This window comes from Hyperoodon ampullatus, assembly GCF_949752795.1.
Source record: "Hyperoodon ampullatus genome assembly, chromosome: 4".
NCBI lineage: Eukaryota > Metazoa > Chordata > Mammalia > Artiodactyla > Ziphiidae > Hyperoodon > Hyperoodon ampullatus.
The window spans coordinates 132,464,497-132,483,527 of record NC_136917.1 but is presented as its reverse complement, the minus strand read 5'-3'; the positions used below and the strand labels follow the sequence as shown (position 1 = coordinate 132,483,527).

At 41.9% G+C, this 19,031-nt stretch overlaps 1 pseudogene across 1 annotated transcript; it reads left to right on the top strand.

Moving 5' to 3' along the window:
* Positions 1–511: 511 nt before the first annotated feature.
* LOC307051299 (E3 ubiquitin-protein ligase RNFT1-like) lies at positions 512–7,223 on the top strand (annotated as a pseudogene). The gene is made up of 3 exons: positions 512–1,214; positions 1,375–1,626; positions 6,937–7,223. The product of its transcript is annotated as an E3 ubiquitin-protein ligase RNFT1-like (transcript).
* The last annotated feature ends 11,808 nt before the right edge of the window (positions 7,224–19,031 follow it).

Genomic DNA, 19,031 nt, shown 5'->3' with positions numbered 1-19,031 from the left:
ATGTGGACCACCTCCATGGTAGGAGGAGCAGCCACAAGTCTATGCCTGAGGATACAGGGGGAGTGAAGGTGGGGGACCAGAACAGCAAATCAGGAGTCTCGTCTATAAATGTTAGGCCTCTCAATAACACCAGGGGCAGATGGAGAGCCAGGGGATCAGAACTGTGTTGCTCCTGGGTGTCGGGGGGTCTGGGCCCTATTTATGTCTACCTTGCTTATCAAAAACTGAGGGAGAGGGATGGGAAAGGTACTTGAAATCTGTACTTCCTTTAGCTCAACAGTCATTTATACTGGGTTATACTGACATTGGAAAGACAACTATTTTGGCTGTCAAGCAGGGCTGGAGTTGTTGGTCATGGGGTTTGAAGGTGATGGCCCTGACTGAAGGCCTCGAGATGGCATCTCCCGCTGTTCCTGCAATCGATACTTGGGCCTCGGTCCACTCAATGTCATGAGAGGAGACAGAGCCCTGAAGCAAAGAAATCTGGATCACAGAAAAGTATTCAAGGGTCATGCAAGCCAACGGCTGCCAACTGCACAGTCCTTCAGGAGCTGCAGGCAGTGAGGGTGCCTTAGCCTCCCATGTGTCCAAACAAGATTGATAGGAGAAGCCTCTTGTTTTGATTCTGGAGATGCTCATATCCAGATGAACTCCATACCTAAAGAATGTGCTAAAAACCCAAGCTCCAGAAATATAAGGTCAGGTGTCCAGAGCTGTACCCAGGAACGTGTACATAGTCACTACAGAGTCACCTCCACCATGAAGCAAGGCAGCCTGATGATACTGATATGGAGTCTGGAGATCATGGTAGTAGCTCCTTCTCACAATTCCGATGTCTCTTCAAGGGGTTGCAAACTTCAAGGGGTTCTATTTCTTTTGATTCTGGGTGTCAAACTTGTTATACAGCATACAACAGGAGTTGCCCTTGGAATTGGGCTACTTACAACTTTTATACGTGCAACCAAAAGCATTTTAAATCAGGTTTTTCTAAGAGAAAGGTGCTCAGAGATTCAGTGTGCTTGGTTACTGGTATTCACAGCAGGATCTTCCATTCTTCCATATTACACCTTTTATTCTCAGTCACTTTATTATAGCTTAACTTTCAAAAAGCCTGCTCTAGACCCCGTTCGAGCTTCTGGGAGTACTTCGATTGCTGGAATTGCAGACTTCACTCTGAAATTCCTCTTCATGGGCTTAAAATGCCTATTTTACTGGTGCCTTCTTTCATCATGCCTTTTCTTTTATTTTATCTTTTTAATTTTTAAAATTTAAGTATAGGTGATTTACAATGTTGTGCCCATCTCTGCTGTATAGCAAAGTGACTCAGTTATACACATATAGACATTCTTTTTTAATATTCTTTTCCGTGTATAGCACAGGGAACTATATTCAATATCCTGTGATAAATCATGCCTTTTAAATCCAAGGGTTACTGGTATATGATTTTAGAAAAATTATGTCACTATTACCAAATTTTTGTTCCCATAGCAGTTTGGTTTCATTATCTTATAAGCTATGGGGAGTTTGGTAATGTAACTAGATGGATTCTTGGGATATTGCTGGCTTTACTCTACCTCATACCAAAAGTTCTAGACTTTTTTGCACACCTAAAGACTTTCAGACAGGGTTTTGCCAATATATTTTTTTTGAATTTTTGAATTTTATTTTATTATTTTATACAGCAGGTTCTTATTAGTTACCTATTTTATACACATCAGTGTATACATGTCAATCCCAATCCCCCAATTCATCACACCACCACCACCAGCCCCCGCCACTTTGCCCCCTTGGTGTCCATACATTTGTTCTCTACATTTGTGTCTCTATTTCTGCCCTGCAAACCGGTGCATCTGTATTATTTTTCTAGGCTCCACATATATGTATTAGTATACGACATTTGTTTTTCTCTTTCTGACTTACTTCACTCTGTATGACAGTCTTTAGATCCATCCACGTCTCTACAAATAACCCAATTTCGTTCTTTTTTATGGCTGAGTAATATTCCATTGTATATATGTGCCACATCTTCTTTATCCATTCATCTGTCCGTGGACACCTAGGTTGCTTCCGTGACCTAACTATTGTAAATAGTACTGCAATGAACATTGGGGTGCATGTGTCTTTCTGAATTACGGTTTTCTCTGGGTATATGCCCAGTAATGGGATTGCTGGATCATACGGTAATTCTATTTTTAGTTTTTTGGGGTTTTTTTTTGGCGGTACGTGGGCCTCTCACTGTTGTGGCCTCTCCCACTGTGGAGCACAGGCTCCGGACGCCCAGGCTCAGCGGCCATGGCTCACGGGCCTAGCCGCTCTGCGGCATGTGGGGTCTTTCCAGACTGGGGCACGAACCCGTGTCCCCTGCATCAGCAGGTGGACTCTCAACCACTGCGCCACCAGGGAAGCCCTATTTTTAGTTTTTTAAGGAACCTCCATACTGTTCTCCATAGTGGCTGTATCAATTTACATTCCCACCAACAGTGCAAGAGGGTTCCCTTTTCTTCACACTCTCTCCAGCATTTGTTGTTTGTAGATTTTCTGATGATGCCCATTCAAACTGGTACAAGGTGATACCTCATTGTAGTTTTGATTTGCATATCTCTAATAATTAGTGATGTTGAGCAGCGTTTCATGTGCTTCTTGCCCATCTGTATGTCTTCTTTGGAGAAATGTCTATTTAGGTCTTCTGTGCATATTTTGATTGGGTTGTTTGTTTTTTTGATATTGAGCTGCATGAGCTGCTTGTAAATGTTGGAGATTAATCCTTTGTCAGTTGTTTCATTTGCAAATATTTTCTCCCATTCTGAGGGTTGTCTTTTTGTCTTGTTTATTGTTTCCTTTGCTGTGCATTAGGTCCCATTTGTTTATTTTTGTTTTTATTTCCATATCTCTAGGAGGTGGGTCAAAAAGGATCTTGCTGTGATTTATGTCATGGAGTGTTCTGCCTATGTTTTCCTCTAAGAGTTTTATAGTGTCTGGCCTTATGTTTAGGTCTTTAATCCATTTTGTGTTTATTTTTGTGTATGGTGTTAGGGAGTATTCTAATTTCATTCTTTTACATGTAGCTGTCCAGTTTTCCCAGCACCACTTACTGAAGAGGCTGTCTTTTCTCCACTGTATATTCTTGCCTCCTTTATCAAAGATAAGGTGACCATATGTGTGTGGGTTTATCGCTGGGCTTTCTATCCTATTCCATTGATCTATATTCCTGTTTTTGTGCCAGTACCATATTATCTTGATTACTGTAGCTTTGTAGTATAGTCTGAGCAAATGGACAGGCAAATGTCTGAAGAGAAATACCATACATCAACTAGTGGTTTAAACATCTGAGGAAAAAACATGGAAAGTATTTACATGGACCAGTTTCTTTATACAAATGCTAACCCATGAAAAACACCCAGAAACTAAATAGAGTGTTAGATCATCAAGGTGTAAATCTGTTAAAGCAAAACTACAAAAGATACAAAGAACCACTCATTCTCCAAAGGGAAGTGGAACTCTATCGCTGGGGAGCACCGGTGGCTGGGTGTGACACACAGTTCCCCCAGGAGCTGCCCAGATTCCGTCCGTGATACAGAGAGAGTGGGAGAGCAGTCGGCCTGGGGTCCTGAGAATCTGCTGTGAGATGCTGTAAAGTCACCCTGGGATGGGCCCCATGACAGGTAACGTGCCACAGCAGACAGATGGGTCCTGAAGGGTGGCGGCCAGATCTGGGAGACCAACACAAAGGGAAGAAAGAGATCTGGGCCTTAAGAGAGGGAAGTGGAACCACAGTACAAGGCTGCAGGCCAGTCACTGCCCTGGGGTGAGCCGTCACCAGGATGCCTGCGGGCCCTGGATGGGGACCAGGCGTTGGCCATGCCGGTGCACGCACAGAAGGCCACAGCTCCTCCCTGCGAGTGTGCAAAGACACACACTCTCCAGACCGCCACACACACAACCCAAACCCTCCCTTTCGGCCCCTGAAGGTCAGCATCCCCCTGTGGCAGGTGGAAGACTCAGGGAACCACCAGATGAATCAGGAATCGGGGAGCCTGATTCCTCCAGCTCCGTTTTTCTTTCTCAAGACTGCTTTTTGCCAATATATATATATATACTTCTGGCTACAACAAATATGTTTATTTAAATATATATTGCCTATTCCTCTTTTCTGCACACACACAAAATATATAATGGCATATTTTTCCACTAACTCTCAAAGGACATTCAAAGTTGCCTGTGATGTTCATTTATTTGCCTTAGGGTTGTCACACTGCTATTATATCTTGTATCCACAACAGAAATTGACACTCACTTGTCCCCTGTTTCTGTATACTGTGGCCTTGGGTGTCAAGGGAAAATAATGCTCTGCATTTTTGCTCCTTTGATTTCTCTTTCTTCCCTCTTTTCTTTCTCTTCTTTTTTCTCTTTCTTTAAGGTTCTTGACATACTTTTGAGCCACATGAGAGATCTCAGACACCTCTCGACACAATATTAGTTCCTGGAAACTCCTAATTTTTTTTTTTTTTTACATCTTTATTGGAGTATAATTGCTTTACAATGGTGTGTTAGTTTCTGCTGTATAACAAAGTGAATCAGTTATACATATACATATATCCCCATATCTCTTCCCTCTTGCATCTCCCTCCCTCCCACACTCCCTATCAAACCCCTCTAGGTGGTCACAAAGCACTGAGCTGATCTCCCTGTGCTATGCGGCTGCTTCCCACTAGCTATCAGTTTTACATTTGGTAGTGTATATATGTCCATGCCACTCTCTCACTTTGTCCCAGCTTACCTTTCCCCCTCCCCATGTTCTTAAGTCCATTCTCTAGTAGGTCTGTGTCTTTATTCCCATCTTGCCCCTAGGTTCTTCATGACCATTTTTTTTTTTTAGATTCCATATATATGTGTTAGTATACGGTATGTGTTTTTCTCTTTCTGACCTACTTCACTCTGTAGGACAGACTCTAGGTCCATCCACCTCACTACAAATAACTCAATTTTGTTTCCTTTTACGGCTGAGTAATATTCCATTGTATATATGTGCCACAACTTCTGTATCCATTCATCTGTTGATGGACACTTAGGTTGCTTCCATGTCCTGGCTATTGTAAATAGAGCTGCAATGAACATTGAGGTGCATGTGTCATTTTGAATTATGGTTTTCTCAGGGTATATGCCCAGTAGTGGGATTGCTGGGTCGTATGGTAGTTCTATTTTTAGTTTTTTAAGGAACCTCCATACTGTTCTCCATAGTGGCTGTATCAATTTACATTCCCACCAACAGTGCAAGAGAGTTCCCTTTTCTCCATACCCTCTCCAGCACTTGTTGTTTGTAGATTTTCTGGTGATGCCCATTCAAACTGGTATGAGATGATACCTCATTGTAGTTTTGATTTGCATGTCTCTAATAATTAGTGATGTTGAGCAGCGTTTCATGTGCTTCTTGCCCATCTGTATGTCTTCTTTGGAGAAATGTCTATTTAGGTCTTCTGCCCATTTTTTGATTGCGTTGTTTTTTTTTTTTTGATATTGAGCTGCATGAGCTGCTTGTAAATGTTGGAGATTAATCCTTTGTCAGTTGCTTCATTTGCAAATATTTTCTCCCATTCTGAGGGTTGTCTTTTTGTCTTGTGTATGGTTTCCTTTGTTGTGCCAAAGCTTTTAAGTTTCATTAGGTCCATTTGTTTATTTTTGTTTTTATTTCCATATCTCTAGGAGGTGGGTCAAAAAGGATCTTGCTGTGATTTATGTCATAGAGTGTTCTGCCTATGTTTTCCTCTAAGAGTTTTATAGTGTCTGGCCTTATTAGGTCTTTAATCCATTTTGAGCTTACTTTTGTGTGTGGTGTTAGGGAGTGTTCTAATTTCATTCTTTTACATGTAGCTGTCCAGTTTTCCCAGCACCACTTACTGAAGTGGCTGTCTTTTCTCCATTGTATATTCTTGCCTCCTTTATCAAAGATAAGGTGACCATATGTGTGTGGGTTTATCTCTGGGCTTTGTATCCTGTTCCATTGATCTCTATTTCTGTTTTTGTTCAGTACCATACTGTCTTGTTTACTGTAGCTTTGTAGTATAGTCTGAAGTCAGGGAGCCTGATTCCTCCAGCTCCATTTTTCTTTCTCAAGATTGCTCTGGCTATTCGGGGTCTTTTGTGTTTCCATACAAATTGTGAGATTTTTTTGTTCTAGTTCTGTGAAAAATGCCATTGGTAATTTGATAGGGATTGCATTGAATCTGTAGATTGCTTTGGATAGTATAGTCATTTTCACAATGTTGATTCTTCCAATCCAAGAACATGGTATATCTCTCCATCTATTTGTATCATCTTTAATTTCTTTCATCAGTGTCTTATAATTTTCTGCCTACAGGTCTTTTGTCTCCTTAGGTAGGTTTATTCCTAGGTATTTTATTCTTATTGTTGCAATGGTAAATAGGAGTGTTTTCTTAATTTCACTTTCAGATTTTTCATCATTATTGTATGGGATTGCAAGGGATTTCTGTGCATTAATTTTGTATCCTGCTACTTCACCAAATTCATTGATTAGCTCTAGTAGTTTTCTGGTAGCATCTTTAGAATTCTCTGTGTATAGTATCATGTCATCTGCAAACAGTGACAGCTTTGCTTCTTCTTTTCCAATTTGGATTCCATTTATTTCTCTTTCTTCTCTGATTGCTGTGGCTAAAACTTCCAAAACTATGTTGAGTAATAGTGGTGAGAGTGGTAACCTTGTCTTGTTCCTGATCTTAGTGGAAATGGTTTCCGTTTTTTACCATTGAGGACGATGTTGGCTGTGGGTCTGTCATATATGGCCTTTATCATGTTGAGGTTAGTTCCCTCTATGCCTACTTTCTGGAGGGTTTTTATCATAAATGGGTGCTGAATTTTGTCGAAAGCTTTCTCTGCATCTATTGAGATGATCATATGGTTTTTCTCCTTCGATTTGTTAATAATTGCCAATATTTTTTACACTACCAAGTTACGAAGGGCTGCCAGTAAGAGACAGTGTTCAGATGTGGATGATATTTGTTCAGTATGTCAAGCTGAATTTCAAAAGCCAATTCTTATCTGTCAACATGTATTTTTTGAAGAGAGAAAACTGTCCAGTGTGCAGAACTGTGATTTCAGACCATATAAACAAATGGAAAGATGGTGTCACTTCATCACATCTTCAAATATATTACGTTTTGAACTTCATATTAAGGCCAAAAAATACTAATTTCATTTGCTTACAGTGACTATTGATAAAGGCATTAGAATGGATTTCAGGGCCAGAAGTTAAGAAAAATGTTTCCAAATGGTTATAGAGTATTATAATAAGACTTAAGTGTGAAGTCCAAATTATCAAAAGATTAAATGAAAGAACCCTATATTTTAAAATATACATAAGTAATGTTCAACCTAATGCATATGCAACATTTATACTATCCTATTTGACAGATCACTGCAGTTAAATTGTAAATGTGTTTTCTTTTTAATACTACCAAAATGACAATTGCATAACTAGAACTAGTGGTTTTAGAGAAATTCAGGTATTCTTTCCTTTCATTATTTTCACAACAAAGAATATTTTTCATAAAACTTTGACACACTTTACCTGAAAGTAAAATTTTCTTTACCATTCCTATTCAACTTTTATAATTCCCATTCAAAAAATTCTAAAAATTTTTATAAAATTTGTATTTTTACATGAAAGTTCTAAATGCTATATTTTACTTGTAACAATGAGATTTTCTAAGGAAGATTAATTCATTGAGGATGAAATATTTTAATATTGTATTTTTCTGTGTAGTGTGATTAGCAGTCATTGAGAACAGATGACTTAAATTCCTTTTTGTTTGTGAACATCATACATACAATCCTGCCATCAGCTTTAATGGTCATGATCTTTTTGTATAGTGCTATGGACTACCCTGACTATTACACACACACAAAAAGACAACTACTTGGCATCAATAGCTGATCAATGCATGCATCACCTGCTTCCTTGTACATTCACCATGTGGAAAATTCCCCTGTCCTTTATTCCATAATTTTTCCTCCTTCTTTTTGTCTTCTGGAGGGTATAATATAGTTTAAAGTGAAAGATTAAACAAAGACATCTTAAGTGGAAGCACTCCTTATAGAAGAAAGCTCAAGATTGTAATTAAAATGTTGGCAGTATTATTGGACACCAGAGAAACTATCACCTCAGAAGAGAGATTGGGCTAAAATAACCCAGAATGAGGAAAATCTTTTTAAAGAATCATCTGCACTATGTATCAATCCATCTGCATTTTGTGTGAAAGGCAGAAGTTCAGAGGTCACATACTTTTCCTTCACACTGTGCTCAGATACAGTGTTTCTCCATGGGCATGCTATGGTAATGCAGTACTTCTGTGTTATATAGAATCTCCCCACAGTGCAGGACACCCAGTATCCCTAAATGCCAGCAGCACTCCTCAGTCTGGAAAAGCTGAAAATGTTCTGGCCACCCCTGCTCTAGTGTTTCAGAGTACATTGCATAAACTATTTCCTCGGATCAGCATAATGATTCAAAACATTAGTAACATCTTTACTCTTCAGATGATGAACTGAGGCTTGAAATGGATTGCTGGCTTTTCCACATGGGTAGTGAGGGCTGCTGCTGGCTCTAACACCACGGGGCAGACTCTAAATTCAGCTCCTTTTCTAAAACATTGTGCTGCCTTTCGATGGAGGCAGAGACTCAGACTTGATCTCAATCCACTAGTAAATACATGCAGATGAATTGGTGTTGCTGTTGTTGTTATTTATATTTCTAGCTTTCTTCTAAGGAGCCTGAGTCTTGTTAAATAGAGGACACTTTGTTCTGTGGGTCTTTGGTGGAAGGGTAGAGGTAGGAGGTAAGAGGACCTGGGTTAGTTTGGCTAACAGAGGGAGCAGATCATGGAGCTTCCAGGGATAATGAGGGATGAAGCGAAATAGGAAAGAGAGCCACTAGGACCTAGTGAGGCCCTGAGTAATGCGACATGACCTACGTACCCACGCATTCTCACCCATGAGTCCCAAAACTTCAGTACAATGTATTACTCATGAAATGTTTACAGAGTGATTTTTTTGGTGTAAAATGGCAAGGGGCTGAGTATTACTCCTGGGTTGAGAGAGGCTAATGCAGAGACAGCACACCTGGACCCAGAAGCCAGAGGCAGGAGGTACCGTGAGGGTGTCAGCGACTCCGAGAATCAGCAGAAATCAAAGCAAGGCCTGGAGTTTTCACAGATGTGGAACTGGTGAATTTACCCAGACATCTGAGACTGGGGAAGCACCAGTTCACATCTGAATCGTAGGCAATTAAAGTGAGGGCCCAAACATAGCTGGGTTCTAGAATACTTTCAGGTATTAGAGGGAGGAGAACCAATCTGTGTTAGAGATTATACAGCTTGAAAGTTTCCCCAAGGCAGTCTAAGGATTTGTCTCCTTATTTAAGAAAATTCACACAGTATTTGAAGTGGCTGATCATTTACTTTTCACACTGGTCAGGACCATAAGAGGAATTCTCTGAATAGAGTTAAAATTGGTGAATGTGGGATGTGATGAAGAAATAAATGACCTGACATCTATTCAGCTAGTGTCTCCAGACCTGTCACTTCCATAAGCAGGGAGAAGACAACCATTCCAGGTCGTTCTCTGTAATAAACACAGGATGCTTACGTAACTTTCATGAACAGATTTCATGAAAACGACAAAATGACAGAGAATGACTGAATCCACATATGGAATAAGGACCAAATGTTAAACGTAATTATTATCCATTTATGATTATTATACACTAGGATTCTCATAAAAGCATCCAGCTTGTTCTCAATAAAAACTTGATGAGGGGCTTCCCTGGTGGTGCAGTGGTTGAGAGTCCGCCTGCCAATGCAGGGGACACGGGTTCGTGCCCCGGTCCGGGAGGATCCCACATGCCGCGGAGCGGCTGGGCCCGTGAGCCATGGCCGCTGAGCCTGCGCGTCCAGAGCCTGTGCTCCGCAAACGGAGAGGCCACAACAGTGAGAGGCCCGCGTACTGCAAAAACAAACAAACAAACAAACAAACAAACAAAAAAAAACAACTTGGTGAAACCTGGCTTGTATTCCTTTGGACACACCAGTCTGATCTCATTTTCTTGCTAGAATGCTCTGGTTTGCTGCTTTTTTGTATTCAAGGCCTAATTACTGCTTGGAAAATGTTCCTTATCTTTGCATGTGCACAAATCTTTATGTGAGAAGCAGGAGATGGTGCCCCTAGGTGCCTGCCCTGCAGCTGAGAGTCTCACTGAGATCTGGGCCTGAGTGCTGCTCCCTAGGGGTTCTCTGATGCACTGCCCTGCAGCCCTGGGGAGGATGCTCATTCTCTAGGCCAGTGGTCACCTTCAAGGCCCTCAGTGTTCCAAATAGTTCAGGGAGGAGAATAAGAGTAAAACCATTACTGATGCCAAATTTTGTGTTACCTTCTTCTACCCTGATGCTTCCCAAGAGGTGTCTCAGTTCCCAATTCCCCCTCATGGTCCCAATCATCTTTCCAATCTCTTGCCCCAAGGCAGGCTTTGGCCTGACGTGTCCCAGACACAATTAGTCAATGGTGGACTCTCATTCAAATAATAATAAAATATCAGAATAGCACTGCATTCTTTGAAGATGAACGTGACAGGCCTGAAATCTCAAAAGAAATCTTGCAGGGATGAAGCCCAGGGTCCCCAGTGGGCCTCTCCCTGAACCCTGGGCAGAGCTTCCCATCACAGCCAGTACAGTGGGGGAACATTCTACCCAGCTTCCACTCTTTCCTCAGTGGCTCTAGATTTCTACTGCAACCTGTTTCGAATTCAATGTTTTATAAGGAAATGACACAGAAAAGGAGCACAGCTACTGCTTAAGCAGGCAACTCTCAGGGTCCCAGAATTTAAAAGGGTTTAGAAAGTATCCTAGAAATCACAGTAAAAGGGTGTTCAGGGACAAGTGTAAGACCCACCAAACAGTTCTATCAATTGAGTGAGGGATATTTATAGAAGGCAATCAGAGACCCCAAATTCCAAGGGAAAGAAACACAACCATAAGCTAAACATCTCTATCTAAATGAACTCTCTATGTTTGCAAGTGAGTCCTTTCTGGACTTTGAAGCATGGATTTGAAATTTGCATGGCATGGCAATCCACTGAAGCCAATTTGACCTTTTGGTAAATATGAAGTTTTTCTGGTAAATGTCAATAGCCTCCAACCATTAGAAGTGGGGGAGGTGGGGGAGCCTATATGTTCCTTTCCCCACAACCGTTCTACCAGAAGCCATATTACAATGAAAACTAGTTTTAGAACATATTCTGACAACACCTAGATATTTATTCACATTAAGGGTCAAAGATAGTCTTAAGCCTGCTCTGTAGCTGGGGAGGTCCCACTCTTTACCCTTGGCCCCTCTGTTCAGCATTTCCCATAAAAGGCTTAACTGAATTCAGGGCAAGCATATTCTGATGGCAGGTGTGGCCAGCTTTGTGCTGGGTCAGGCATAGGGTGTCTCGTGATGGGGAGGAATGCAGAACCAATTCAGAGGTCTAGACCACAAGCTTGAACTATCTGTATTCAGCAAGCTGGGCTTGCCAGGTGCTACTACTTCATTCAGGAAAGGGCAGTCATTCCTGTATGATATTACTAACCAGCCACCTATTTGAATACTGCTCATTTCATCAATTAAAAACTATTTTAAACATCCCCTATGCTAATCAATAACCTTCCTGGTGTAGATTTAGCTAATTTTATGTAAGATACTAAGTGACCCAGCAAAGGAAACTATGAACAAAATGAAAAGACAACCTGTGGCATGAGAGAAAATATTTGCAAACGATGTGACCGACAAGGGATTAATTTCCAAAATATACAAACAGCTCATACAACTCAACAACAACAAAATAACCCAATCAAAAAATGGGCAGAAGACCTAAATAGACATTTCTCCAAAAAAGACATACAAATGGCCAACAGGCATATGAAAAGATGCTCAACATCACTAATTATTAGAGAAATGCAAATCACAACTACAGTGAGGTAGCACCTCACACTAGTCAGAATGGCCATCATTGAAATGTCTACAAATAACAAATGTGGAGAAAAGGGAGCCCTCCTACACCATTGGTAGGAATGTAAGTTGGTACAGCCACCATGGAAAACAGTATGGAAGTTCCTCAAAAAACTAAAAATAGAGTTGCCATATGATCCAGAAATCCCACTCCTGGGCATATATCCAGACAAAACTATAATTCAAAAAGATACATGCACCCCTATGTTCGTGGCAGCACTATTCATAATGGCCAAGACATGGAAACAACCTAAATGTCCATCAACAGATGAATGGATAAAGAAGATGTGGTACATATATACAATGGAATATTACTCAGCCATAAAAAGGAATGAAATGGGGTCATTTGTAGAGATGTGCATGGACCTAGAGACTGTCATACAGAGTGAAATAAGTCAGAAAGAGAAAAATGAATATCATATGTTAATGCATATATGTGGAATCTAGAAAAATGGTATAGATGAACCTGTTTGCAAGGCAGAAATAGAGACACAGACATAGGGAACAAATGTAAGGGCACGAACGGGGGGAAAAGGGGAGTGGGATGAATTGGAGATTGGGATTGACATATACACACTAATATTTATAAAACAGATAACTAATGAGAACCTGCTGTATAGCACAGGGAACTCTACTTAATGCTCTGTGGTGACCTAAATAGGAAGGAAATCCAAAAAAGAGGGGATATATGTATACATACAGCTGATTCACTTCGCTGTACAACAGAAACTAACACAACATTGTAAAGCAACTATACCCCAATGAAAAAAAAGAAGATGTGGTACATACATACAATGGAATATTGCTCAGCCATAAAAAAGAATGAAATAACACCATATGCAGCAACATGGATGGACCTAGAGATTATCATACTAAGTGAAGTAAGTCAGAAAGAGAAAGAAAAATACCATATGATATCACTTACATGGAATCTAAAATATGACACAAATGAAATTAACTACAAAACAGAAACAGACTCACATGGCATGGCATGTCAGATAGAGAACAGACTTGAGGTTGCCAAGGGGTGGGGGGTGGGGGACGGATGGACTGGGAGTTTGGGGTTAGCAGATGCAAACTATTATGTATAGAATGGATAAACAACAAGGTCCTATGGTATAGCACAGGGAATTATATTCAATATCCTGTGGTAAACCATAATGGAAAAGAATATAAAAGAAGAATGTGTATATATGTATAACTGAATCACTTTGCTGTACAGCTGAAATTAATACAACATTGCAAATCAACTATACTTCAATAAAAAAATAAGATACTGGGACTTCCCTGGTGGTCCAGTGGTAAAGAATCTGCCTCACAATGCAGGAGATGCAGGTTCAGTCCCTGGTCAGGGAACTAAGATCCCGCATGCCGTGGGGCAACTAAGTCCAAGGGCCACAACCACTTAGCTCATGCGCCTCAACTAGAGAGCCTGTGTGCCACAAACTATAGAGCCCATGCGCTCTGGACTCCACGTGCCACAACTAGAGAAGAGAAAACAACCTGCCCACCACAACTAGAGAGAAGTCCCTGTGCCACAATGAAAAGCCCACGCACCGCAACGTAAAGATCCCGCATGCCTCAACGAAGATCCCACGTGCTGCAAGTAAGATCCGACGCAGCCAAAAATAAATAAACAATAAATAAATCTTAAAAAAAAAATAAGATACTAAGTGACCATCTTAGAAGATCTTGATTCTGGTGAGGGTTCTTCATCTGTTGGTTAACCACCTTTGGAGGGTAGATCCCCAAACATGGCGTTCTAAATGCTAGCTAACTGCTCTTAGAGGATAGTGTAACTTTGTATATACAACTACATCACAACGTTTATATTGAGGTATTTTAAAATAAGGGTCACACAGACAATAAAACACATGGGAACAGTGAAAAGGCAACAAAGAGTAAGACAGAGTTGGAAGCAAGAGAAACAGTCTTGACTGGCTGATTTTCTGCTTTGTGAATCGTGCCTCAGGAGATGCTGAGTCCCACATAAGGACAGGCTCTCTTTGCTGGAGATTGATTTATATTATAAGAAGTAAAGCTTGATTGGGCTGTCTCTAAAACTTTTTATTTTGAGGACTAGAATTCCACTGGCCCAGAAGTATCTAGAATAAATCATATAGCTGTATTTAGAGATTTCAGAACCTTAGAAAGAGAATTTGAGGCAAGGGTGACAGAAATGAGTCTGTTCTTTGATTCAGTTCTGCATCTCCACTTTCAAACTCTGGTAAATAAGCCTCTAAAGGTGAAGAAGCATATTTCAAGTGTTCTGTCAAAATTCTATCGATCAACAGAAAAATGTTACTGGTGAATCCTGGCTGAAAGGTAAAAATTTATCAGTTTTTTTTTAAGGCATTCTCCCTAAAATTTAAAACTATAGTTTTTGCTGGCTCAAATTCTTTGTAAGGTGCCTCAAGCCCTTTATAGAAAAATGTGGAATATAAATGAAAAAAACACATACAGGTGCATGCATGCACACACACACACACAACTGTAACTCTCATTGATACTTTATTTTAATATAAGGTTTAAAATTAAAATCAGGCAAGTGAAATCTTAAAATAATTTCACATTAAACCTTGGTAGTTTTAAAATTATGTCACTCATCAAACACCAAGTAACCTAAACTTTGAGATGAAATCTCTTCTGTAGAACACAAATCAATGGATCTTTCCCATTTTGAGTCCTTTTTGGAACAAGGTGGGTATGGAAATACACACAATAGTAACAAGAAAATAATATAATAATAATAGTAAATAAACCAACGCCTCAATCTTATTAAATAGGTCAGTCAACCTACAGCACTTCATTTTGCTATGCTCTCTTCAGCAGCTTTGATCTCCTAGTTGCATGGCTTCCGAAAAATGGCAGAAATAAATCAAGGTGCAATACAAAAGGTAGCAAAGGCAAGAACAGCGATTGTGCTTTTGGTTTCAGTGAGCTGAGACATTAGCAGGCTCTGGCATTAATCTACCTGGTATTAGGATAATTTTTTCAAGCATCAGACTTTTTTAAAGAAACAAAACCCCTAAAGCCAGAGGCGCGAGATATGCACAGATTATGTGCAGGTTTGTGTGGAGGTCTGTATGGAGTAGACTATATTGCCTGCATGATATGGAGGAAGGGCCCCAGAAAACCCCTCTGTCCTCAAAATATCTCCCTCACTGTCCTGTCATGGTTGACCGAGCTTCTACCATAAAAGATTTTATTTGTTGGTTTTAAGATAGTGATTTTCTAACTCCTTTATGCTGCCAACATTCTCCCTTTTGATAAAAATTTATTCAGAGGCCTAATAAAACAAATAAAAGCAGAGATACTGTTGCTGAAGTAGGTGACCCATCGGATCAGCGCCTCACTCCCACTGAGACACATCTGCAAACTGCTAGGGCTTATTGAAGGACATCTGAAAAACCATTGGGTTAAGACAGCTTCCCAATTGATATGAACAAAGGGTTACAGAAGCTGGGAGATATCAATTCCTTCAGCCCTTAAGGGAGGGGATGGTAGGGGAGGTGTGGGTGGAGCTCTGGCCAAGCCCTCTGTGGCCCATTGTCTCTCATTTTTATTTACCTCAGTGTATGGGAACATTATTATAATTTTCCGTGCACTAGGCTAGGGCATTATGCTCTGATAGAGTTTATCACAATTATTACGGGTTATTAACACCTTAGCATGCACTTTTCCCTGCCAATTCTCTAAGGAAAGGAAGCATATATCAAGCTAATGGTAGGGGAGATGTTGGAAATTGGGTCATAAGCCAGGAAGCTCTCAGGAGGGGAAGAATTGAGTGGGAGGCCACGGGAGAAGGCCCGAAGTGGGGTTCTGGATGGCCTGGAACCAAAAGGTACAACGCTAAGACAAGAGGAAGAGGACACTCTGGAAGAATCCGGAGGGCCCTGAAGTGAAGGCCCTGCTCTCCCATTGGATGAGGATCAGCCCGGCTCCCAGGGGTCAGCTCAACCCACATCGCGATCATGCAGGCAAACACAGATTTTACTCCTGAGAGAGATTTTTCACAAGGTAAGTGCTCATTTGGGAGACCCAGATGAGTGGATTATTCACCTGGAAGAAGGCAGACTCGAGTTGCAAAAGGTTAGATTAGTAATTGCAACTGGGGACCCGTCTCAGGCAGGCCCCCCGACAGTCTCCGACTGAAGAAACAGAGCTGCCTCCCACCTCCTCCCTCCCCAGCGTCCCGTCCTCTTCCTCTGTGTCTCGACTTCTTTTCCCATCGCTCTGACTCACAAGTGTCAGCCACTGAAGGGGCTCCCCATCTCCCAGCCCTCAGAGATCTCATTGTGAGCGGTTTCTTCTCATCCCCGTCCACTTAGTGCTGGGCACCAATCCAGACATGACCCACTCTTCCAAAGGCGCCCCCTGAGGTGCAGCTTCCTGGCAGGGACCTTCCACAGGCAAAAATGATGTGCCTCTGAGGACTGATGCGCCAGACGGACAATCCGAGGTTTATGGTTTTCCAGAAGGGGTTCACAAAGCCCTGCCAATTCCCCTTTTGCCATTGGCCAATTCCCTTTCACTGGCTCTCCCTGCCTGTCATCTGCTTTGTCAGCCAAATCCCTTTTCATTTTTCTCAGCTTCATCTTGGACTCAGGCCTAGTAAGTCCTGTCGAGAAGATTCCTGACGTATGAAGTTTTATGTCTCTTCCACCACCATCCTGAGAGGCGTTGCCTGTCCTTCACCTCTGTGAAATATTTCACAGGAAGGCATTCCCGAGTCTGAAGTGGAGCACATTAGACCAAAACACCAAGTGAACAGTAGCAACGTTATTGTTTTCCAATGAGAATTTAAATCAAAAGATGCAAAGGAGCAATCCTCCGAGGAGTTTTGGGGGAAGGGAGAAATAAGTGGAGGAAAAACTAAAATAGAGAACGTCCTTGTACAAAACTGAAACTCTTTACTGAGAGTCAAAAATTACTCCAAAAATGGCATAGTCCTTTTGGAATCAGGATGCTTTGAGTTTTGTCTAAATCCACTCATCATCCAAGTCCTTCTGAATATTCTGGGCCTGTCCCAAATTCACTGGCCTTTTTCTCACCAAATGGCTCATTATTTCTCAGCACCATCTCTAAGTGTTGGTGAACTCAACTCACCATTGCTCACACACAACTTGCTGGGTCCACCGGAGGGACCTGCCAAATGCAGTTCTCTTCCCATGGGATAACCTTGGTGCCTATATGGGTTTCTGTTGGTCTGTTTGTTTAACTGAACATTTATTGAGGCTGACTAGGTGCCACGCACATTGCATGATTTACCTTATTTAATTCTCATAACAACCCTATGAGATCGGTATCATTATTGTCCCCTTTTGAGGATTATAACAGATGGGGAAACCAGCTGAGGCATTGGCTCAAGGACACAGAGCTATTACTAAGTGACAGAAAAAGAATTCTAATTCAGGCGCGTCTAACCACAGAGCCTAAGCTCTGAACCACGGACACTCTCAACGTCTCCTCCTTTGTTGAAGGAGTTTAACGTAGGTAGAGTGAGTTTAACTTTTAAACTGTTTGTAGTTTGGGGATAGAAGATGCCTGGCCTGCAGCTGACCTCAGAAAATACAACTCTCCAGCTCCATCGCTCTTCAGATCAGCAGGAAAACCAATCTCTCTTAGCAGATCCAGCGGGGGGACTAACACTTCCTCAGCTGCCAGGCATCTATGGAAGCTGAACGCAGCTCCAGACAATACCTCTGCAGAGGTTCCCTTCTGGCACAGCCTAGCGCCCCGCAGGTGGTGACGCTGCACTCCGCTTTCTGTCCGCCATGACTCAGTGCAGATCCCCCTTCGGGCTGCAGCAGTGCTTCAGGAGGAAAAAAGGAAGATCACTCCTCACCTTTTGGCGCTACTCTGAGTCGGGGAGGGTTACACACCAACCCGGGCCTGACCCGCAGTGATGCCGTCTTAGACGCGCTCACACTGTCACATCCCGAGGCTCCAGACTGCCCCCTAGAGGACGGGTTTCTCTGCTGCTCCCTTCAACCAGCTGGCTGCCCGTGAAGGCGGGGGTCGCGTGGTGGGGCAGAGCTCTCCCTGCTGTCTCCTCCTTCCCTCAAAGTATTAGTTTTGTTTAGGGGCTTCCTTGCCTTCCTTGTCCCTGGGTCCTGGCTGTGGTCACCCACTGACCCTTAGTTCACCTCAACAGATTTCAATAACTGGATCTCAGAGAAGAGGTATTGGAGCTTTAGTCCCTTGCTTCACAGATCCCCGGGGTTCTCAGGCAAGTTCGCACCCGCCCCTCTCAGAAAAGTTCAAGCAGAACTTTTTAATAGTCTTAAAAAAATATTCAAGGTTCACTTACTCTGCTACAATCATAACTCAATTCTCAGGGGAAGCCTAACGACTTCGCCGTAACTTGGCTTCTGCCATTTAGCTCTTAGATTGATTTTCGCCCCACAAGCAACTTGGAGGCTTGAACTTTGTGAGCCCTTCCATGGCTGACGGGGCTCCTCAGAGCCCAATAACTGCTGTTCACCGACTGGGCCCTGGAACAGCCTCTCTGTTCCTTTTGTTCCTTTTCCTTTTCTTAGCAATGTGGGGCCCAAGGGTGAGCAGTCCATTAACACTGGCAAGGCTGTTTGGGCTCTTCAGACGAGAGATGTCAAAGGCAGGATCCTGGGAGGGTTGTAATTATTATATTCTTAACCACCCTGCAGCCTTTCTGTAGCAGACCTCTAATCTGTAATATTATAACGTAGCTGAATCCTATTTCCAATTGTCTATCTTCATCTGCAAGCCCAAGGCACGTGGGAGTGTAGACTGGAGACTCAGGGTGAGCCTGGGAAGATTCAGAGGTTTTAAAAGGAGCTGATTCTATTTACAATAGCCCAGACATGGAAACAACCTAAATGTCCATCATCGGGTGGATGGATAAAGAAGATGTGGCACATATATACAATGGAATATTACTCAGCCATAAAAGGAAACAAAATTGAGCTATTTGTAATGAGGTGGATAGACCTAGA